At 46.2% G+C, this 24,737-nt stretch overlaps 1 pseudogene; it reads left to right on the top strand.

Annotated features, from left to right (window-relative positions):
• The first annotated feature begins 1,185 nt into the window (after positions 1–1,185).
• LOC144797856 (interferon regulatory factor 2-like) lies at positions 1,186–24,515 on the top strand (annotated as a pseudogene).
• Positions 24,516–24,737: the final 222 nt, after the last annotated feature.

Here is a 24,737-nt window from a genome sequence, read left to right as displayed (position 1 = left end):
GTGTTCAGAATAGCTCTTAGTGGAGCTAACCTAGATTTAGGAAGCCTAGCTACGGTCACCAAGCCATATTCTAGTCGAGAGAACTAAAGATTGGACTGCTGACTGTATGTCCTCGGGAGGTTGGAAAGGTTGGATTTTCCTAAGAGTGTAGAGCTGATGATTAGCACTCCTAATAGTGGCACTGATGTGGCCTTGCTTGTTTAGAAATGTGCCCTAGGTGACACTTTAAGAACAAGCAGAGTCCACCATATGAGGGTTGCAGTTTGATCCAGTTTTGCATGGGGGCCTCGTGGTTGCAAGGGGTAATCAGGAGAAATTCTGTTTTGAGGGAATTAAGTAACAGATGGTTAGGAGTAGGCCATTGTTGAGTTTTTTGAAGCACTCCATTAAGAGTTTCAATGTCATCTGGATAAGAGATCTTCAAATACAGTTGTGTCATCCGCATACATCTGGTACTGAATGTTTGAATCGTTCAGAATGGTAGTTCGAGGTTCCATGAATAAATTGAAGAGCATGGGCAAGAGTGCAGATCCTTGAGGTACCCTAATAGAGACCGACAAAGAACTAGCTCTGCAGCTGCTTCGATGGATGCAGGGGTGTGGGTCAGGGCAAGGAGCAGAGCTTCCTGGTTGGCTGTTGGAACATCAGATGGTTGTTTATGTGGGTGGGTCCTGCATTGTGGAGGGCTTTACAGGTATGAGTGAGGAGTTTTAAGAGGCTTCTTTCCCACACCAGGAGCCGGTGGAGGGCTCTGAGGTGAGGGGCAGTGTTGGTTCCTCCGGGGAGGTCAAGGAGGAGTCTGGCTGATGAGTTCTGAATGGCCTGGAGGCATCTCAGGAGCTGTTTGGTGGTTCTGATGTTACGCACTGCCATAGTAGAGTTGGCTAGAGACAAGGGGCTGGATGACCGTCTTTCTGGTTGAGATGGGGATCCATCTGAACATTCTAGCAAAGCATGTAGAGGGTATATAAACAGACAGAGGAGACTGTGTTGATCTGCTGCTTCATGGTCAGTTGGCTGTCTGGAACGATTCCGAGGATGCATGTGTGGCCAGTTGGGGTGAGAGAGGTACAAAGTGCAGTGGGCCACCAAGTGTCATCCCAAGTGGGGGGCTTGTTTCCAATGAAAAGGACCTCTGTTTTGTCAGAGTTGAGTTTTAAGCAGTTGGCCTTCATCCAGGTGGCTATGTCGGTCATGGTGTTGTGGAAGTTGGTCTTCATGGTCTCAGTGTCTTCTGTGAGGGAGCGGATAAGTGTTTGCATACGAGAGGATGTTGAATCCGTGGGTGTGGTAGATATCTGCAAGAGGTGTCATCTAGGTGTTGAAGAGGGTGGGGCTAAGGTAAGAGCCCTGGGCGATGCACAGATGTCTTTGGATGTGGAGAAGGGAGGTAGATGGAGCCTCTGTGCTTAGCCTGAGAGGAAGGAGGAGATCCAGTTGAGTATGTTGCCTTGGATGCCAATGTTGTGGAGTCTGGTGATGTGGGTGTGGTGGGAGACTGTCTAAAGCTGCCAAGAGGTCAAGGAGGAGGAGGGCTGCTGTTGTAGAGGTGACGTCTGATGTTGTCAGTTGCGCAATCAGGGTGGTCGTGGTGCTGTGGTTCGGCCGGTAGCCAGATGGGGAGGGATTCAGCAGGATGTTTTCTATGAGGTGGTCCATGATCTGGTGGGTTATTGCTTTTTCTAAGACCTTGGCGGGGAAGGGGAGTTGCAAGATGGGGCGGTAGTTTATGTTTGTCGGGGTTGGTGAAGGGTTTCTTCAAGAAGAGCTTGACTTCTGCGAGCTTTCAGTCATTGCGAACGGTGGCTGTGGTGATGGACGTTTTGAGGATTTCCGTGAAGTTGCTGCCGATTACCTCCCTTCCTTGGTTGTAGATGTGGTGCATGCAGGGGTCCGTGGGGGCTCCGGAGTGGATAGAGCTCATGATGGAAATGGTGTCCTTAGTCGTGAGTTGCTTCAAGTTGGTGATTTTTGGGAGTGGGAGGTGCTGAAATGGGTACCGAGGTGGTTGAGGTTGGTGGATTGGGGGTGGTTGAAGTTGCTGTAGATGCCAGTGACCTTGTGGTGAAAGTCTGCCAGGGTTTCGCAGAGGGTTTGACAGGGGTGGATGGTGTTCTCTGTGGCAGTGGGGCAGGAGAATTCTCTGATTATGTTCAGGAGTCCCTTGGTGTGATTGGCACTTGCCTCAATGCGGTTGGTGAGGGCTCCCTGAGACGGTGGCGTTAGCTGTTGAGGTGGCTCTGTAGGTGGTGAGGTTGGCAGGGGGTCATGCTGGAGCACCATTGTCTCTAGCTTCTCAGTGGCATTTGAGGGCGAGTAGCCAGGGGTGAACCAACTGACATGCTTAGCGGGTCTGTTGGTGGTGTTATTTGTGGGGAGATGGTGTCGGTAGCTGTGGAGATCCAGTTGGAGAAGTTTTGAACACTGGGTTTAAGGATGTCAGAAGGGACGGATCTTCCTTCTTTGAGGGTGGAGATCCAGAGGGGTTCCATCATTCTGCTCCAATTTCGGCATGGGTGAGTGTGAGGTCTCATAAGGAGCTTCAGTGGGCCGTTGAGGAAGAAGTGGATGATGTTGTGGTCTGTCCAGGTCAGCCCTGTAGTGTGGGAGAACTTGACTCTGTCGCTGGTGGAAAAGATTGGGTCTAGTATGTGTCCTCTGTTGTGCGTGGTTATGGTGACCTGCTGCTAGAGGATGATGCTGCACATGTTCTTTAAAATCAGCAGCTTATGGATGTTCCAGGATGAGCAGGAGATTTTGGATCCTTCCCAATCTGGATTCTGTGCAGCACATAGTACTGAGAACACACTTGTGGCAGTGACTATCCGTCTTTATTTTGGATATTGGCGCCCCCGATATGGTTGTCCTGTTAGACCTTTCTGCGGCTTTTGACCCAGTTTATTTAGTCCAAATTAGCAGACTACATGAGATCGGTTCCAGTGGAATTGCTCTGCAGTGGCTTGCTTATTTTTTAAAAGATCTGACCTAAATTATTTCATTGGGTTCCTTTAAATCTTGGCACAGTCCTCTCACTAAGGGTGTGCCTCAAGGCTCATCAGTGAGCCCCTTTGTTGTTTAATATCTATAAGGCTCCGTTGGCACAGGTGGTCAGAACATATGATTTTGAAGTAATTTTACGCCGATGATATGCAGTTGATCATAACTATTGAACAGGACACTGAGAACTCGATGCACCGCTTTCAAAACTGTATGAAAGATATTGTTATGTTATGTTATGGACATTTATTCGGCGCACAGCTGCCCCAGCAAAGGGGCGTCCTGGCGCCTGACAAGGTAACCAACACAACACAAATATTGCTGCATAGATGGTAAGAAACAGTTTTTAGCTAAATAACGAGAAAACTGAGGTCTTGCTATTTGGCAAAGCGCAACTACTTTGGTCGCCGGATTGATGGGCGATGGAAATATGCATTACCTCAACCTCCAGTGTTCTGTGAAAAATTTTGGGATAAAAATTGACTCAGATTTGACAATGAAGGAATATGTTGCTGCTATAGGAGGGTCCTATTTTGCCACCATGTGCACCTTGTAGGTTTTTCCTTGGCTCCCTTCCTCTGTAAGAAAAACATTGATCCAGGCACTGGTGATCCGTCTAATGGATTTCAGCGACTCCTTGCTGAATGCAGCCAATGAAACTCCTGACAAAATTGCAGGTCGTACAAAATACGACTGCCCGATTGATCTGTAATCTTCCTGCAGGCTCACCTTCAGTTCCCATTCTGAGGTCTTTGCATTGACTACTGGTTAGAAAGCATATCTTTAAGACCTGCTTTCTTGTCCATGAAGCTCTCCTAGGAAGATCTCCTTTGTAATTGGAAAAAAAACTATGCTATTACTGCCCAGCACGTGGTCTCAGATCCAGTAGCATGGCGTGTCAGATCTGATCAAGGGAATTCCCACAAGAGAGCTTGAACACCGACATCGTGGTCATTCAAAACACAGTTTCCCAGGAAGCCGCGTGTCAGGTGACGCGCAAGTAACCACTCATAATATTTGCCCTCATAAACACTTGAGGCAGGCAACGCTGCAGATTATTTTGTATACTGACCCATGGCGAATCGTGTGGCTGGTCTGGCAAGGGTGCTTTCGGCACCAATTTAGCTCGTAACTCTTGGGCTAATATCCTTTTGAACTTTGGAGGTTCCGCGTTGTGCGGTTCCGGTGTTTCCTTTATTCGTAAACACTACGCGTTCTCCTCTGTTGGCGAGGCTCAGGTGACTCATACAGAGGGGAGAACGAGTGCTGGTGGGGTTTCTCCTGTTGGATTAACTTGGATTTCTCCTCCATTGGCTAGTTGCAGGACACTCATGCGGAGGGGGAGAGATTTGGTTGAAACCCTTGCTTGCTCAAAACGATAGTACTTTCTGTTGATACAGTTACTGATTTCATGGAAGAGGTTCATCACAACTACTGAGTGCTATTTGATGGTTCAGATTCTTATTGTGTATTTCCATTACATTCAAAGTACTTGGGCAGAAACAGGCAGTACGGTCAAGAAACACCCATTTGTTTTATGAAACTTTCGTAGAGGTGGAACACTTTTGTATATATTATGCTATGATAAGAAATTGCATTCTGACATTAGTTTCGGTTTATATTATCTGTTTATGGTACTAACAGGAATAGCGTGGATGTAACCTGGTATGGCCTTTGCACCTCCCTTGTGAAACAATGCGTTATAAAGGGGTAGGTAGATAAAGCTCTAGAGTGGTAGTGTTAATAGTTAGTTAAAGCTGTATAATCAAGCTATTCGTTTCTCATCCTAGCTTGGTATACCTGCTCAATACTTCTAGCCCGGCTTTCAAAAACAGTGAGAAGAAGGCTTATGAATTCGGAACTGGTATTTCTAAAGTGTAGAGATGTGGTTTAGGTGGGAGTGAGAAGGGTGAGGGACAAGCAATCATTGGTATCATCATAGTAAATGTGTTATCTTCATTTACAGATCTTCCTCCCTGCTGCTCCCAACCTTTCCTTCCCCTGCATAATCACTTCAATGCTCTGAGCTATTATAGCACGCAGACTTGTAGTTATTGAGAGGTGGACCCATTCTAGATTTGCCCCAACCCTGAGGAAACATAGACCTTGACAAAATAATTGGCCCACTGATTAGTGTCCTCCTGGTTGGTTTGACGCAGGATGGCCACCCTGGAAGATGTCATAGCAGCTCTCGCAGCAGTACAGATAGAAGTGGCTGTCTCATAATGAAACTGCAGCCATACATGCAAGAGAAGAAAATATGCAGCGTAACCCCTTTGAGGTAGGGGGTGGTTCTCAGTCTCATACCAGTCCGGTAGTTGTAGAAGTACCTACTCCAATTCCATTGGCACCCCCTGAACGGTTTCATGGGGATCCTAGTAAAGTGCAGGTGTTTCTTACTCTGGTTATGCTAGACTTTACATGCAAATCAATAGCATTTTCTACAAATAAATCCAGAGTTGCCTTTTGATCTCCTATTTAGCGGGCGAAGCAGCCCAGTGGGCAGTCCCCTTGGTGAGGAGGGACTATCCTCTGTTGTAGGAGTAGGAAGCTTTTAAATCAGATTTTGAGAAGGAGGTTGATAGGAGATCAACCTCCCTTGCAGCAGACAAAGATTTACTTGATTTACATCAGGGGAATAAAGACTTAGTGGTATACTTGAATACGTTCCGGAGGCTGGTGGCTGAAACAAATTGGCCTCCATCAAAACAATCTGCAGTCTTCTACCAAGGTCTCAGGGAAGATTTAAAAGAAGTTATAGCACAAATAGACCAACAACATGTGAGGATTTGATAGATCTAACATTACTGTTAGACGATCGTCTCTGTGAAAGAAAGGGAGACAACAAGGAAAGAGGAAGAGTGTACCTTAGGTTTGACTGACAAAGATCTGTTGATTCACAGTCTGGCCAAACACATGAACCCATGGAAATAGGAACTGTAAGAGCATCTCTGTCCATTGAAGAGAGGGAAAATAGAAGAGAGGGAAAATAGACGTAAGGTCTGTGCCTATATTGCGGAAAGAAGGGGTATTTCATCCGTGACTGTTTATGAAGACCTATAGGCCCTCAGTCAAGAGAGGGACAAACCAAGACCCTTGTTGGAGAAAAAGTGACGGAAAACTAAAGAGCTCAAGAAAAGGTGAAGGGTTACCGTCGAGCAGAACCAACATCTATACCTCAACCAACGATATACTCTCAAGATCCTATGTACATAGATATCCAAATGTGTATCGCGTTAGAATGGCATTTGGTACATGCCATGATCGATTCCGGGGCCACCGGTTTTTTTAAGGATAAAACTGAGAACCACCATCTAGGTGTTCCCCTGTTGGAGAAGAAGATACTCGAACAAGTCTTTGTTGTGGATTGAAAACTACTGAAGTCTGGGCCCATTTGCCAAATCACAGAGGAGTAACTCATGGTCTATGAATCCACGCATAGGGAAACATGGTCTAAAAATCATTCAAGCCCCTCAATACGGGATTATCCTGGGATCGCTATGGCTTCGGAAACACAACCCTGAGATCAATTGGGTGGAGAAAAATTTGGAATTTAATTACATATATTGTCAAACTCATTGTATGACATTTGTAGATTTCCCGGCCAAAGTACTCACCAACTTACAATACATTGCTACCGCAGCCAAAAAGGAGACAATGTTACCCATACACAATCAATAAATCATTGATGTTTTTAGCGATAGGATTTCAGAAGTTCTACCACCACACAGACAATATGACTGTCAGATAGACCTTGTTCTGGGAGCTATTGTGCCATGTGGAAGGATCTACGCTCTGAAGATCTACGCTCCGACAGAACCAGAAAACGAACACCTACGTAGTTACCTTAAACAGTATCTGGAACTGGGCTTTATACAACATTCAAAGTCTCCAGTGGCATTGCTTTTGTTTTTTATACCTAAAATTAATGGGGAGTTGAGGACCTGAATAAACTTTTGCGCATTAAATGCCATTACTGTGAGGAATCCGTATTCCCTTCCTTTGGTCCCTGTACTTTTGGAAGAAGTGAATGAAGCAGTGGTGTACACTAAATTGGACCTGAAAGGGGCGTATTATTAAGTACGTGTGAGAGAGGGAGATGAATGGAAGACCACATTCAAAACCCGATACGGATTGTAGGAGTATCGGATTATGCCATTCGGGTTATGTAATGTTCCCGCTGCGTTCCATTTCTTCCTCAATGATTTCCTACATGAGTATCTGGATAGATACATGGTGGTATATATAGACATCTTTATATATTCTGAAAATGATGAACGCCATGTACAACATGTGTAAGCAGTATTACACACACTCCGTGAACATCTTTTGGTTTGCAAATTATCAAAATGCAATTTCTATGTAACCTCTGTGGAGTTTCTGGGGGTGGTACTCTTGCCCCGGGGACAGGAAATGGCTGAACAGAAGGTGAAGGCAGTGAAGGAGTGGCCGATCCCACAAACAGTTCGCGTCAGTGTTTTTTAGGTTTCGCCAACTTCTATAGACATTTTATCCATCAGTTTTCCTATTTGGTAACCCCTATAACCAAGCTGTTACACATGAAAGCTGGTTTTCAATAGAATGAAGAAGCTCAAACAGCATTTAATGGGCTCAAACAGGCATTTACCGCTGACCCAGTGTTAACTCATGCAAATCCGGATCAACCCTTCATCGTACAAGCAGATGCTTCTGAATTGGCGGTGGGAGCAGTGTTGTCCCAACCGGAGTTGCTTACAGGCCAAATGCATCCGGTGGCTTACATGTCAAGAAAATTGAATGAGGCAGAAAGTAACTATTTGATAGCAGACAAAGAACTGTTGGCAATCAAAGACGCTTTTGCAGAATGGAGGCACTGGTCGATGGAGTGTCAAACATGTAGTTACGGTGTACACCGATCATCGTAACCTTCAATTTATGAGGGCCGCCAGACACCTAACTCCTAGACAGCTCCAATGGATGCTCTTTATTACAGGATATAACTTTGTGATCACCTACAGACCTGGATATGACAATAAAAAGGCAGATGCCCTCACACGTCAAGACAGTGAAAGAAACCGAAGAGAGACCAGAGAGATCCATAATAGAACCCCATAGAGTAGTCTGCACCATTCAGTGCGACCCCTTTTTCAATCAAGTGGCTCGAGGGATAAAGACTTTCACTTGGAGAGCATGGTTCAAGAGTCATCCAGAATGGCAGATTAAACAAGGAATACCCATCTGTGGCTCGCACATGTTAATCCCCAAAAACAAACTAAGACAGCAAGTATTGCAATGGTGTCATGAGGATCCTAGTGCCGGTCATAATGGAATTGTAAAAACACAAGAGTGTTGCAGCAGTTCTGGTGGGCTAGTGTACGGATAGACTTGGTGTTGTGGGTTAGTAAATGTGAGGTTTGTAATCAAAACAAATCTAATACCATGAAACAAGGCTTGTTGTGTCCTCTACCCACACCCACTACTCCGTGGGGATTTTTTTTTCTGGATTTCATAGTTGGATTACCCAAAGATCAGGGGTGCACTACGATTTTGATGGTGGTGGACTATTTAACAAAAATGATGCTAACAACTACCCCCTCTTCCCCCCCGACAGGACAATTGGCCCATTTGTTATTAGCCAACATTGTGCATTTACACAATCTTCCAAATACGATTGTATCCGACTGGGAGCACAGTTTACCGCACAATTTTGGAGGGAGTGGTGTAAGGCCCTGCATATCTCAGCTACTTTATCCACAATCTACCACCCTGAGACAGACGGCCAAACTGAACATCTACACCAAATCCTGAAACAAGGCATGGGTAGAGTGGTTATGGTTAGCGGAAGTAGCATACAATAGCGCCACACATGCATCACTACACAATTCTCCTTTCTACTGCATATATGGGTTTCATCCACGATTCCTTCCATTTGTACACCCACCAGATGCTCAAAGTACCTGAAGTACACAAAAGGGTTGCGCATATCCAAAAGTTATTGAAGGATACACAAAGACGTTGCAACAGGCTAAGAGTAAATATAAAAAACAAGCAGATAAGCATAGAAGGCCTACTCCCGGGTATAAAAAAGGGAAACAAGTGTGGTTGTCCACAACAAACATTTGGTTGAAAAGATATAGTATCTTCAACCCCAGATATGTTGGACCATACAAGGTGATTAAGCATGTAAATCCAGTGGCGGTTCTCTTGGCATTGCCATCTAACCTTCGCTTAAACCCAGTGTTTCTTGTGTCCTTGCTAAAGCCATCTCTTGTTCCTGTTGAGAAAAAACCTGCTCCTCTTGTGAGGTCAAGAGACTAGTTGATTGCAAAATAAAGATACATTCCTCTGGTATTTTGTGGCCGGGCAGGGGTATGGGCTAGAGGACAATTCCTGGGAACCTTCCTCTGGGATAATTGCCTTGTTTCATCAGAAAAATCAGCTGAAACCATGTAGCCGTCAGTGTTCTCCTGGGAAGGGATGTACTGTCAGAGCTCATCAAGGGAATTTCCACAGGAGAGCTTTAACCCTGACATAGGGATTATTCAGAACTCCGTTTCCAAGGAAGCCTTGTGTCAGGTGACGCGCATGTAATATTTGCCCTCACAAACACTTCTGCGGCAGGCAAGGCTGCCAATTATTTTGGATGCTGACCAATGGCGAATCATGTGCCTGGTCTGGTAAGGGTGCTTCAGCACCAATTTAGCACGTAAAACTTGGGCTAATATCCTCACGAAATTTGGAAATTCCGCGTTGTGCGGTTCTGGTGTTTCCTTTATTCGTAAGCACAAAGTATTCTCCTCCTCGGCTGAGACTCATGCAGAGGGGAGAAAGGATGCTGGTGGGTTTTCTCCTGTTGGATTAACTTGGATTTCTCCTCGGTTGGTGAGTTGCAGGAAACTCATGCGTAGGGGGAGAGATTTGGTTGTAACACTTGCTTGTTCAAAACGATTGTACTTTCTGTTGATATGGTTATTGATTTTATGGAAGCGGTTCATCACAACTACTGAGTGTTATTTAATGGTACAGATTCTTATTGTATACTGTCATTATATTTGAGGTACTCAGGTGGAAACAAGCATTATGGTCAATGAACTCCCATTTGTTTTCTGAAACTTTTGTAGAGGTGGAACACTTTTTCATTTATTATGCTATGATGAGAAATAGCATGTTGACATTTGTTTTTGCTATTAACAGGGATAGCGTGGATGTATCCTGGTATGGCCTTCGCACCTCCCCTGTGAAACAATGCATTACAGATAAAAGGGTAGGTAGATAAAGCTCTAGAGTGGTGGTGTTAATAGATAGTTAAAGCTGGTTAATCATTCTATTCGTTTCTCATCCTAGCTTTGTATACCTCCTCAATACTTCTAGCCCGGCTTACAAAAATAGTGAGAAGAAGGCCTATGAATTCAGAACTGGCCTTATTATCATTTTGTTTATAGGTATTACTAAAGTGTATAGATGTGGTATAATAGGTGGGAGTGAGAAGGGTGAGGGGCAAGCAATCATTGTTCTCATTATAGTAAAGATGTTTTCTTCATTTACAGATCTCCCTCCCTTCTGCTTCATACCTTTCCTTCCCCCTCTTAATCACTTCAATGCTCTGAGCTATTATAGCAAGCAGACTGAGTTATTGAGAGGTGGACCCACTCTAGCATCGCTCCAACCCTGAGTATACATTGACCTTAACAAGGCGTTCCTTTGTCCCTTGGATTTGGCTCTCCAGATATGGAGATAGATCTTTCTCTTACACTGCTCTAAGGGCATGGAACCAACTTCCAGCCTACTTAAGTGGCTGTGCAGATTTCGGTCAATTTAAAAAGCTGTTGACTACCTGGCTATTCTAGCTTAAGTCGGATGGGTTCTGTCGAGGCTTACGCCAAGATACACCTTTGAGTGTGATTTGTTGTATTTTACAAATGGTTATCTTATCTCTTATACAAATCCCATTAACCCCTTGGCCGTGGCGGTAATTCTGCCACGGCTCTGGGAGGGAGCGGGGCCACGCGCGGCGCCACCATGCTGGTGACAGAACCACTCCGTCAGGCGTGCTGTGCTCATGACGGAGTGGTTCCGTCACGGCCCGACCACTCATTAATTCAGCCGCTTCAATTCAATTGATGCAGCGTAGGCGGAGCGGCCGCGGCGTGACGGAACCACTCCGTCATGAGCACAGCGTGCCCGTGGCTCGTGACGGAGTGGTTCCATCACTAGCAAGGAACGGGTTAAGGGTCAACTCAAAAGATGCTTGAAATAGCATATAGATGACACAAAGATAACACATATCTTATCTAGCTGAGGTCGCGATTGCTTCAAAAAAGCAATAACTGATAATTCAAGAGGTTTTCCTTGATGCAGAAAGAAATTAAATGTTCGATTTAGGACTTATTCTGCACACAAGCTTGTCTGAGTGGTTCCTGCCTTCTTTCATAGATCAATATATTAGGACTTTAATTAGGTCACTCATTTCCAAGGCTGCCATGTTCAGCTTGCACCACCTGCAGCAACTTCACACCTATACCGCAACTGAAAGCACACACACTCCATCAATGTCCAAGCCACTGTGGACCATCGGGGACTATACATCAATGTACTTGCCAAATACCCTGGGAGTGTGCATGATGCATACATATTCCGAAACAGCATCATCAATGACCGTTTCCAAAATGGACAATATGGCAATGGGTTCCTTGTAGGTAAGCACAAATTAATGTACATACAAGTATACTCTGCAACAATAGTTGGCACTCTGCCACATTACATGCCCGTAGGTCAAAATGATGCCAGAAGTCAATGTGAAAATGCAGACCCACAAATACACTATAACCACATAACATACTGTACAAAGCTGCATACACACATAGCAGCATAACCTAAACTCCCAAGGGACTCCAGATAGGAATGCATGCAATTATCCCACATTAAATTGTGTACATCAATAAGTCAGACTGACCACATATGCTCACATGGCATCTAACACAAATTAACTATTGAAAGGTGCAGTGCGTTCTAATAAATGCATGTAAACAGAGAAATAATCAAATTATAATGGGCATCCATGTGTATATCAGTGCACATATCAATTTAAGTCATGAAGCATGTATTGGTGCACCATGGGACAACCGTACCTGTTCAGGGGCATGTGAAGTCTAATGAGTAAAAATTGCAGGGCCAAATTAATCTAAGCTGTGTACCACCAAAATGTGTTGGACCACAATGCCAGGCTACTGACTCCTTTGCACAGAATAAACTTCGGGCACATTTACAAGCCCCCTACGTCACTAGTACGTCACTTTTCGTGACATACTGGTGGTGCAGGGGGCTCCTCCATATTTACAAGGAGGAAAAGCCACCCTGTGTGGCTTTTCCTCTCCTTGTAAATATGGCCCCTTCACACGCAGTACTGTGTCGAAGGGGCGTCCCATGGGTGTTGCTCTGGATTTCCCCACGCCACACCCATGGAACAAGACATCTCCAGACTTTTCCACAAATCATAAATCTGGAGATGCGTCTGAATGCTAAGCCACCCTAGAGGTGGCATAGCAGGGCGCAACAAGGAGAAATGTTATCATTACTCCTCGGTTTTTCCTCTTTCAATGTGTGCTGCATTCTCCAGAACGCAATGAAGGAGAAAAATACCTGTACTTACTGTTTTTGTCCAGGAAGGTACCCCTTCCTGCACAAAAACAATCTCCCCATGATACAGGCATCCTTACACCATTGTGCAAGGGTGCCTGCTCCAGTGCATGGCTGCAGTTTGTGCGCCACCGCAGGGGGATGAACAGACATGCAACATATCCTTGTAAAATGTTGCATCCATGTGCCTCTGAAGTGCCGCAGCGTGGTGTAGCCAAAAGGCTTGTGGTGCCATGCTGTGGCACTTTCTTGTAGATCTGCACCTCTGTTCCTAAATACATCTGGGCTAAATATTACCATGTCACCCCAGCTGTGGTCAGAGGACCCACCCTGTCCTCTAACGTTGGGAATAAGCAGGATTCAAAACTTGCCACACAAATGACACCCACCATGCCAAGCTCATGGAGCAGTTTCTTTGCCCCTTGCAACACTTCCTTTGTATTTGCCAGGAACATCAGTGAACATCTGCCTACAGGGCTATTTGACACATTTGAACATTCATTTTCGTACTCGTTTTTTGTTCCGTTTACCTTTTTGTTCATTGCACTTTTCAGGTCGGCGAATGCACTGTCCTTTTCGAGCTTCTTTTTTCGGGCATTGGGCTTTACTTAGTCAGCTATCTACTTCAAGCACCCGATCAGTTTCACGGACCTGTGTCTTTTTTACGACTCGCGTCTTCCGGGTTTTTCAAGCACGCCGACCCGATTCACAACAGAGTCCGTTACATTTCTGCACCTTGACATACGTTTACCGAGTAATGTGAAGGTAAGAGTTATCTGTACTGGTTTTTCCTTCTACAATTTTTACACCGGCACTGATGGGCATTTATTATCACGGGACAGATGTACCATGCATAAGGCATACCACAGTTTCAGATTCGGACTCTGCACTTTTGTTTCACCGTGGCTTGTTTCTATCATGTAGGGAAGTTATTTTGCTCGTTTTGTTACACCCGTAATACTTAATTGGTTTTGTTGTTTTCTTTTTCACTTGATCACTTTTGGGCTTCGGTAATTTCGTGCACATTATATTGAGCTGCATTTGTTTTTTCACCTTCTTCATTTACAGTACACACCGCGCACCCATACTAACACTCCATCAGCAGCCATGCACATACTTTATCATGCATTCTTGTTTCCTATGGGATAGCGATACATGTTTGCTTAGTTTGTTTACTTGTAGAGTTTTTTACCCCTGAAGAAGAGCTATGCTCAAAATGCATAGGGGACACAGCTTATCAATGCAACTATGTGAGAATGATGGTTAATGGAATACAACCACTCTAGATATTTTAAAATTGGATTGATGCACCATGGAATTTTGATCATATGACGCAATATGACTTTCTATAGCTTTATGCCTGGGTGTGAAAGGAACGGCGCACCAGTCACGGGTGCTGCACGCAAAACTGAATAAAGTGGACATTCTAAGAGTCAGGCGATGTACACTAGGTGTGCTTCAGGACACTCTTTTCATGTTGTAACATTTACCGTTTCACTACCTGACAGCACCCTGTTAAGATGAAGATAAAAAAAGAGCAAAAGAGAAAATTACGATTCACGTCAAAAGAGTTGCATCATGCGTCGGATTACTGGGAAACCACTAACACGAACTCCTTATTGAATATTTGTTTAAAGTTGGACACATGACTCATGATTTCTGTATTGTTTTACATAATATTTTAAATAATATATTGGTTTTTCTTGGGGTTTAAACACTTTGTGAGCATTGAAAGTATCGAAAGCTTTCGAGGAGATGTGATGGGCGGGGTATAGTAGAACACGTGATGTTTTGCACCTGAGACCAGAGAGGAGCGTCAGGTAACAGCAGTTTAAATTTGGGAGGAATAGCACGGTGGCGCTTTACAAACCGAGGCAGCGAAGGAGGGGGTTGATGTGCTTTGAGACTTTACACCAGGTACGCTAAGGGGATGGTAAAGGTGTTTAAACCGGGTGTTGGAAAGGAATGGAGAAGGGAAGTTTGGTAAACGGGTACGGCAAGTTTGAGGTCAATGAGGGTATGCTCTCAATGGGTGGTTGTTTAAGTGGGTTAAAGAGCACTTGGTTTTTAACACACGATAACGGGGAGAATGTGGAGATTAACACAGCAGGTTGCATGCAGTGGACTGCGCACTTTAATTGAATTTTGAGACTTTTGTGGGGATTAAGTATAGGCAGTGGGAAAGTTTAGTTATTTGTTTGCAATGGAGATGGATAGTTTGAATTATATAATTCTTTAGTGGGGTTTACATGTTATGTGAAGGTAATATATATATTTTTATAATTCATAGATACTCCTGAGGAAGGTTTACTTAAACCGAAATGCATTGAGTGAAGAAATTGTATCGAATCTGGTGGATGTTTTGCGAATTCAAAATATATTCATGTATAGGCCTGGTTGGGCAATACATCGAGTTAAAGAACCAAAAATACTACGAATTTCATCTTTTGACGTGATGTTTCAACAAAATGGATTAAACCTGTTTAAAAGGAAGGAAATAAATATGATAAAAAATGGATTACTATGGTGGAGGTGCATTAATTTGAAAAACCAATGGATACACGCTGTGCAACCAGTGTGTGACCTGCTAACACAGCAGGCCACCACTTTCTATAGCAATATGACATTTGCCATCAACTGAACTAAAATTTTGATAACGATTTTGATTTCCATTTTGAGAAGAATACGTTTTGCTTTTTTCTTTGAGAATTTAGCACGCTAGACGCCTCAGGAGTGCTTGAGATTTCAACCTTACACTGGGTAAGGTCTTTAGACATTTTGTATATTGAGCACCTCAGGGATCAGGAGGTGATCATCCCGAGCACCCCAACCATGAGTAATTTCCATAAACTGATTTACAATTGGACTTACGGGGAGTGTAGCGGTTCAAATACTTTTCTATTGCCACTGTCCATGCCGCAATTGCACCCACGGAAGAATCATGTCATACACAGATAATGCTAATCTAACGAGTAACAAGGCCTATACATTCAAGTTTACTACAGAAGACACTGACAGAATATACTCGCTTATCCAGGAGCCGCCAGAATGCATTCCATCCAGCACTGGATCAGTACAATCAAATATCCGCCAGTTATTGTATACAGCTGAGAGAGAAATCAATCAGCGGTTGCACGCAAGTACCCTTATAAAATACCATCGAGTCCAGAGAATACCAAGGGGTTTGCACATCCCCCTTAAATCTGCTATAGAGGTCCCCTCGTAGGACTCACACGATTGGAAGTGCCTTTATAAGCAAGACCTTCCTTTCAGACAGGTAGACTCTTCAGACTACAGCGCGCACGTATATCTTGCCTTACTGCTGCATTTTTATAACTTTTAACTCTCTAGCACCTTCGCGCTGCTAATTGCAAATATAGGTGCCTTCCTCATCCTTGTTACTCTGGGGGTGATAATTTTAGTTAGTTTCTTACCTGCACTTTAAAAAAAAATTGCCACCCCGTATTTTTCGGGATATAGGGCGATCCAGTACTTTTTGCCCAACGCGTCGCGACGATTTAGGCCGCCATCTTAGGTGGGGGAAACCAGGTGGTTGCCGATTTGCGGGCGCCATATTGGTTGTGGGGCTAGAGGTCCCCTCGTAGGACTCACACGCTTACGGCTACTTAAGATGCATAGTTCTCAAGCGCGCAGCGGACGCGCCGTGTGCGCACCGGAGGTGCGCCAGAGGTAAGCCCGTTAGCGCCCGTTCGCGCACAGGTCGCGACCAGCGCCGGTCGTGCTGCCTTTTCTGACTCTTCCGTTTAGTATATTCTAGGGAGGAGCTTATGCGATTAGATCAGCGTTTCACCTCGAGTGGTAAGCTAGCTACCACCACCAGCTGCATGGGGATGTTGTCATGTGGCTTGCTTAACGTTAGATCTCTTAGCAAGCACCATGTGGAAATCTCTCTCCTCATAGAAATACATGAGTTAGATGTGCTTTTCATGACGGAGACGTGGACTAGGGCTGATAGTGAGGTGGATTAGGCTTGGCCTGTCCACTGGGCTATAAAATTAGACATAACCCTCGAGTAGGGAGTCGAGGGGGGGGGTTGACTTTATTTTTAGGGACACATTGGACCTTTCTCTGCTGGAGACTAAGGCAGTGCTAGGCTTTGAACTTATGGTTTTTCCTTAAAAGGTCATGGGGGTGCTTTGCATTCCGGGTTGCTGTGTTACAGGCCCCCTGGAAATGCCTGGTCAGCTCTACCTGAGCTGGTAGATCTTATTTATGATCTGTCCAACTCTCATGCTAGGTTACTAATCTTGGGGGATTTTAACCTCTGGCCTAATGGGCCTTTGGTCTCAGCTTTTAGAGATCTGTGCCAGGCCTGTGGTAATTTACATTTACAACAGCTGGTGCTATCCCAGACACACCTCAAGGGTCATGCCCTTGATTTAGTTTTTGCAGAGGAGAATCAGGGATATAGTTTCTCAAAGCTGGACTGATCACGCCTTGGTTCACTTTTCCTTATCTCGCCCTGCCAACTCGCTGGGGCGCGATAAGATGGGAGCAACCAACCTTAGTAGGCAATGGTCCAGACTTCTGAAACAGTCGAGCCTCCCTACCCTGTTATCTGGAGGCTTTATCTTGGGAGGAAACGTGGATGAGAGCTACATGCGTCTCACTCAGCAAATTACTGAATCCCTGGATAAAATGGTACCCTTACGGAAAGCGAGGGTTAGGCCTAAACACGCCATGCCTTGGTATTCTAAAGATCTTCTCCAACAGAAACTGTGGTGTAGGCAGGCAGAGAGAGCTTGGAGGAAGCACTGCCTAGAGTCAGACAAAGCCTGTTATAAACAGGCCCTCCTGTGCTATAAAGCGCAAATTAAATGTGCCAAAGCCAAGTTTCTCGAGGAGACGCTGACCCAGGGTGTAAACAAGTCTCATACCCTGTTTAAAATTGTTCAGGATCTTTCTCATCCGGCCTGTGTAGCCAATAGCATCCCGGCCTCTCAGTCCCTCTGCGATTCCTTGGCAGCGGCCTTTGAGGACAAGATTGTCACCATTTTGAGTGGGCTCTCTGATCAAGCTTCCCCCTGCCCTCAGCTCTCGATGGACCCGGCTCTTCTATCTATTCGGGGGGCCTCTGAGGTTGTGATGGAACGGGCTCGGCTTGACAGCTTTCCCCTCCCTCTATATGAGGAGTTTTGCCAACTGGCAAACTGGGTGTCCTCAGGCTCTCCCATGGACCCGCTGCCTCATAGACTCTGGAAGGTGTTTCAAGAGGAACTTTTTTTCCCTCTGTTTGCCACCTGCTGTCAATCCCTCACTACCGCCACGGTTCCGGACAGCTGGAAATTGGCCGCGGTTTCTCCTCTCCTGAAGAAGGCAACATTGGACCCCTCTTGTTTGGGGAACTACCGGCCAATCTCGTTGCTTCCATTTCCCATTAAGATCTTGGAGAGGTGAGTCACCAAACATCTGTCCAGTTTTTTGGAAGCTAACAACTCGCTGGATGTGGCCCAGTTCGGCTTCAGGCCTGCTCACGGCACCGAATCTGCACTAGTGGTTGTCCTGAATGATCTTCGTTCGTGTGTCCACTCGGGTCGAGCAGCCTTTTTAGTGCTGCTGGATATGTCGGCCGCGTTCGACACGGTCAGCCACGCCATCCTCATTAGCAGATTGGAGGAAGCTGGGTTGATTGGTCTGGCTAGAGATTGGCTGGTCTCCTATCTTCAGGACCGACATCAGGTAGTGGCCCTACCGCCTTACAAATCTGGCATTAAAAAAGTGAGGCAAGGAGTACCTCCGGGGTCGGCTATTAGTCCTATTCTATTCAATATCTACCTCCGCCCCTTAGTTAAGCTGATTAAGTCATTCGGGATCTCAGTCATGAATTATGCTGATGATACTCAGCTCATCTTCTCCTTGGAAGGCAGAGAGGCCGTGTCTCAGGAGACCTTTCATCGCTGCATGACAGCCTCCGCGAACTGGTTGCGTCTTAACTCACTCCAGTTTAACGGTTCCAAAACAGAGGTGCTGCATTGCTCTACGGACCATATTCCACGGCCTCTGCCGGTGGATTTTTGGCCCACCTCTTTCCAGGGTACGGTTGCGGCAGCAGATTCCGCTCGTAATCTGGGCGTTATGTTTGGACCTAATTTGCAGCTCAATGCTTTTGTAGATAAAACAGTCGTCACATGTATGATGCTGCTCCGCATTCTCCATAAGATTCTCCCTATGCTCACGACTCAAGCCAGACCAGAGGTAGTGCACAGTATCATTCTCAGTAGGCTTGACTACTGCAACGCACTGCTTCTGGGTGCCCCAGGCATCTTGATCGGAAGACTGCAGCGCATTCAGAATATGGCAGCTAAGCTGGCCCTTTCTCGATTGCGCTCAGCTTCTTCTTCCCTGGCGCTTAAGGACCTCCACTGGCTGCCGGTCCACCAGCGCATTTGTTTTAAAGCATCATGTATAGTGTTCAAGGCCCTCCATGGCCAGGGACCTGTCCCGCTGCAAGAGCTTTTTTCCTGGTACTCGACTTCCAGACCTTTGTGATCTTCATCGGCATGTCTGGCTACAGTTCCTAAGATCCGGAGGATACGAATGGGCAGACGTTCCTTTGGTTATACTGCGGCCAATCTTTGGAACTCTCTGCCAGTGGTCCTAAGGAGCACGGGGGAATTTGTCTCATTTAAGAAAGGCTTGAAGTCCCATCTGTTCCCCAGGGCAATGTAATATTGTGTCTGTTTGTTGGTCTGGAAAAGTCAAAGCGCCAGGATACCTTTTGGGTGACAGTTCGCGCTATACAAATAGGAAATACATACATACAAATCTACCCTCTGTAAAAATAACCCACACTTCACTGAAAAATGGTACCGCATTTTAAACAATTGCTCTCTTGACTTAAACCTCTTAATTGTTGAGGAAATCTAGATAGAATATTATGAAAAATATGAACACTTAAGATTAAACATTTCAAAGGTGGATAAATTCTGTGCCGCTTGAACAGAGGGACGCGACTCCTCCCCCTTGCTGCCTACATAGGCACCTGTTGAAATGGCCGTGCTGGTGTGAGCAGCGTGAGCCAGGCGCTGGTGGCGAGCGGCGCTTTAGAACGAGAGTCAGGCGCTAGTGCGGTCAATTTAAAAACCGTCTAGCCTTAAATCTTTTTAAAATCTTGTGTAGCGCTTTTGGTGCTAATTTACTTTTTAAAATCAACTGGGGGGTGAACTGGTTTGCAGAATTTTAAACACCTTGTTTTGCACTTGTTTTTCCTCTGTACCCACCTGATTGGTCCCCGTTCCGTCACGGCGATTCTGTGCCGCTTGAACCAAGGGACGCGACTCCTCCCCCTTGCTGCCTACATAGGCGCCTGTTAAAATCGCCGCGCTGGTGTGAGCAGCGTGAGCCAGGCGCAGGTGGTGAGTGGCGCTTTAGAACGAGAGTCAGGCGCTAGTGCGGTCGATTTAAAAACCGTCTAGCCTTAAATCTTTTTTAAATCTTGTGTAGTGCTTTTGGTGCTAATTTACTTTTTAAAATCAACTGGGGGGTGAATTGGTTTGCAGAATTTTAAACACCTTGTTTTGCACTTGTTTTTCCTCTGTACCCACCTGATCGGTCCCCGTTCCGTCACGGCGATTCTGTGCCGCTTGAACGGAGGGACGCGACTCCTCCCCCTTGCTGAGTCACTTCCTGGGTCCCTTACATAAGGAAGATGGTTACTCGACCGCGCACCAAGGCGCGCCAAACGCAAGCCCGTCTGCGCCCGTCCGTGACCGGTCGGGACCTGGGGCCACAGACCCTACTCCATTTTTAATCTACACTTCTGCAAATCTTCTTGCTCTTCAGGGCAATTGGCCCCTTACTCCCTCTACGCTTGAGCGCATCTCTGCTCTTGAAATCTCCGCCCCCCTTTCCCCCCCGCGGCCCCCTTGCTTGGGCCCTAGTTAGCCATTCCTTTGGTTCCCCTTCTCCCTCCCTCTCCCTCCCTCTTCCTGCCCGCCTACCAGGGCTTCAGCCTACCTTCTGAACACCCGTTTGGCGACCAGGCACCAGCTGGAACTTTTTAACCTCTTGGATACTGAGACTCCTGATTTGCTGTTTCCTACGGAAACCTGGTTCTCTGCAGATTCACTGCCTGACGTCTTATCTGCACTCCCCGACTCCTATTATGCCCTTCGGGACGATCGTCCCGACGGGAAGGTCGGTGGGGGCGTGGCTATGATCATCCGATCCAACCTTTAGTTCCAATTGCTTCCCCATCCTCCCATACCCAATGTAGACCTTATAGTGGCCCGATCGATGAACCTCCTGATCCCCCTCACTGTAGTCCTCCTTTATCGTCCCCCCAGACTATGTCCCACTTTGTGTCTGCACTACAGGAGCTGCTGGCCACTCTTGTGGTCAACAACTCTTCAGTTAATTTATTAGGCGATTTCAATTACTGGCCTGGAGACCCCATGGGAAATAAGACTTCTAAAGACCTTTCCGACACTCTGTGCGGTCTCAATTTCCTACCCCACATTCACTCCCCCACTCACGTACATGGCCACATTCTCGACCAGTTATGGCCGGCTAGCCGGACTATATCGTCTACCACCATCCTTCCCTGTATTTGGTCTGACCACTCACTCATCTCCTTTTCCATCGACCTTGGAGCAGCTGACAAGCCCCCTTTGCCCAAGAACATCTTGGCACGGAACTGGAACCGGGTGGATTTCAACCCTCTCTGCTCTTCCCTGGCGACTTCCCTCCCCGACCTATCGGACCTTTCCCTCGATCACCAAGTGGACGCTGTTAACACCTGGCTGTCCACCTCTTGCAACCTGGTTGCCCCCCTCAGGAGGGTCAAGGCGTGTCGCCTCAACGAAGCCAATAAGTGGTTTTCTGATGATCTCAAAGCCCTTAAATTGGCTCTTAGACAGTCAGAACGACAGTAGAGACGCCACTATTGCCCCTCTCTGAGAGTTCGATATAGGTCTCTCCTTAACAATTACAAGAGAGCCATTCTCTCAGCCAAACTAGAATACTTCTCTGGGAAAATACTGTCAGCAGCCAATACATCTAAGGAGATTTTCTCTATTGTCCATAATTTGGCTGCATCTGATAGAGTCAATCCCCATCCTGTCCCATACCAAACCCTTTGCCTTTCCTTGAACGATTTCTTTTTTGAGAAGATCGCCAACATCAAACGGAACATTCCCCTGCCTTCTTCCTCCCTTTCCTCTCCTTCCCTCCCTTTCCCGTCCTCCTCTCTCTACCAATTCCCACCCATCTCGAAGGAATCTTTACTTGCTCTGCTTAGGAAAGTCAAGTCAGGCTCTCCTGCCGACTATGGACCGGCCCGCATTTTAAGGGAATTGTTTTCTGGCTACCCCGACCCCCCCATTTCCCTTCTCAATGCCTCCATTTCCCAGGGCATAGTTCCTGCTTCCTTTAAATCGGCCACAGTTATCCCAATCCTAAAAAAAACCCGGCTCTGACCCCTCTCTTCCTGTCAATTTCAGACACATTTCTCTGCTCCCCTACTTAAGCAAAATCCTGGAGAGCCACATCACTTCCTGCCTTTCGGCCTACATCAAGGACAACCACCTTCTGGCCTCCCGCCAAGCTGGCTTTCGTCCGGGCCATTTGCCGAATCTGTGGTCCTCTCGGTCCTGGACGAGCTGAAGAGTAAGGCTGATTCCAACTCCCCCAAGCTTTGGTGCTTCTTGATCTGTCAGCTGCTTTTGACACGGTCGACCATTCCATCTTTCTCGACCGTGTCAGGGCAGCTGTCCTCCATCGCACCGCCTTCTCTTGGCTTGCCTCATTTCTCGAAGGTCGGACGCAGGCTGTCTGACTCTCTGGTTTCTCTGCCCCCTACCGCTTGGTTTCGTGTGGGGTCCCCCAGGGTTCCTCCCTTTCTCCCCTTCTCTTTAACCTTTATATTTATCCCCTTATTGTTTTTCTGTCTAACATGGAGGTCTCCGTGTACAATTACGCTGATGACCTTCAGCTTGTTTTTTACCTTTCTCACGACTCGGACTCCCTTCTTAAATTTCAAACCACACTCATTTTTATTTCTGATTGGATGAACCAAAACCACCTAAAGCTGAATCCGGATAAGACGGAGTTGATTCTGACCGGTGGTTCCATCAGCCCCTAGACCCCCGCCATCTGGCCTTCCATCCTAGGTCCCCTCTGTTTCAGTCAGAACCCTGGGAATTAAAATCAGCCAGGACCTCTCCATGCGCCCCCAGGTCAGCTCTGTTTCATCCTGTTTTTTGTCCCTCAGGACTATCCGTAAGATCTCCAGTTTTTTTTCTTTTGATGCCCTTAAAATTATTGTTTTGCCCATGGTTCTCTCACGGGTGGACTATGGGAACTGCTTGTACGCGGGCATACCTGCCCACGAGCTGCGACACCTTCAGTCCATCCAGAACCAGGCCGCTCGTCTTATTTATCGGCTTCCAAAATTTCATCCATACCACCCCTCTTCTTAAGTCCCTCCACTGGCTCCCTATCCTGCAAAGAACCCTCTTCAAGATGTGCTGCATGGTTTTTATGGCCCGTGCTTGCACGGCCCCTGTCTTCATCAATACCATGGTCACCCACTATCTCCCTTCCCGCAATCTCCGCTCTTCTAGCCAGGCTCTCCTATGCGTTACTCGTTTCCACAAGTCCAGAGTGGGTGGCTCAAGCTTCTGGAATAGTCTCCCACCCACCGTCAGCACCATTACTGGTTATTTGCACTTCCGCAAAGCACTCAAAACTCATCTGTTCACTCAAGCATTCTCTGACTAAGCCCTCTCCCTGGCGCTACGCTCACCTGTAAAAAAAAAAAAAACAATCCCACAGCGCCAGGAATCTGCTTGGCCACAGAGCGCTTTGTAAATATTTTCAAATTCAAATTCATAAAGTAGGGCTGCTGTGTGCCATTCATCCCAGTGCCAACAACATGGTACCATGAAATTGGAGGGAAAAAATTGTTATACCAATCTAGGGAACACCCCTACTTTACTCACTTACTAATGAATCACCTTTGTGTTTTAGTATATTGCATGTGAAGTTGTGCTGATGTAGGTTTCTAAATTGTTCTTGAATTCCTTGAGAAGTAATAAACAAAATAAACCATGTCAATAATGACACCAGTCAATATAGTTGTGGTGGAATGAAGTATGAGGTCCTATACTTAATATGCAGATCAGTCACTGGCTGCTTGTGACAGAGCGCACCACAAGGAACTCTTTGGTCCTTGGCTGATTAGGCAGATCAACAACAACAGCTATGGCCTGTGCTGGAAGAACCCAGAGAAGACCATCTTTTACATTCCCTGGAAGCATCTCGCCAGGAAGGTCATTACGGGTCAGGACTATGAGCTTTTCAAGGCTTGGGCAATACATGGCGGTAAATACAGTGAGCGGCTTGATGACCGATCCACCTGGAAAACCAACTTCCGCTGTGCCTTGAACAGTGTCAGCGTGAAGGAAAAATAAACATCCTGTGAGACCCAGGATGGAGCTGCTATAAAAGACCAGAAATTGTTCGCCGAGGTTGAAGACCGGTCAAGCTATCCCCACAATCCACATAAGGTGTACAGACTCATCCAAGTCCCGGATGGTTCCAACCATGTATCGGCTCCTTCTTCTGCAAACCATGAGGGCCTACCTGACAGCGAGGAAGAAGAGGAAACCCTGCGCATCAGCCCAGACTTTTTGCATATCCCGAATTTCAAAATGACCCGTCCTCAGGCTGACGAGGCACCTATAGAAGATATCCTGGGGATCCTGTCCCTGAAGAGCTCTAATGCAGTGAATGTGGTCCTAGGACAAAGTGTGATCACCAATGGACACCATGAAGAGAACGGATACCATCCGGAAGAGGCTGCACCAGTGATGTACGATGTCCATTAACCACAGCAAAATGGTTACCACTGTTTGCAGCAAAGTACACTCCAGTGGTGTTAAGCAGTCTACTAAAAGAATGAGGGCCATTTCACTGGAAGTTGCTTCTCTTTTGAGAAAGAGCTGGCTTCTCCAGTTCGTATGGAAGAAAATGAAACCGAGTTCTGATCCAGTACTCATAGGTGAATCGGCTATTCTTTTCTGGAGATGTGTTCAGTGGTTTGCTAAAAATCAAGCTTTGCAAGGAGAGAGTGTCACACACCACAGTTGGGTTTTAAAATATGT

Source organism: Lissotriton helveticus, chromosome 12 (genome assembly GCF_964261635.1).
Source record: "Lissotriton helveticus chromosome 12, aLisHel1.1, whole genome shotgun sequence".
NCBI classification, from domain to species: Eukaryota; Metazoa; Chordata; class Amphibia; order Caudata; family Salamandridae; genus Lissotriton; species Lissotriton helveticus.
Note: the sequence above shows the minus strand (reverse complement) of the source record. Positions and strands in the feature narration are given on the sequence as shown.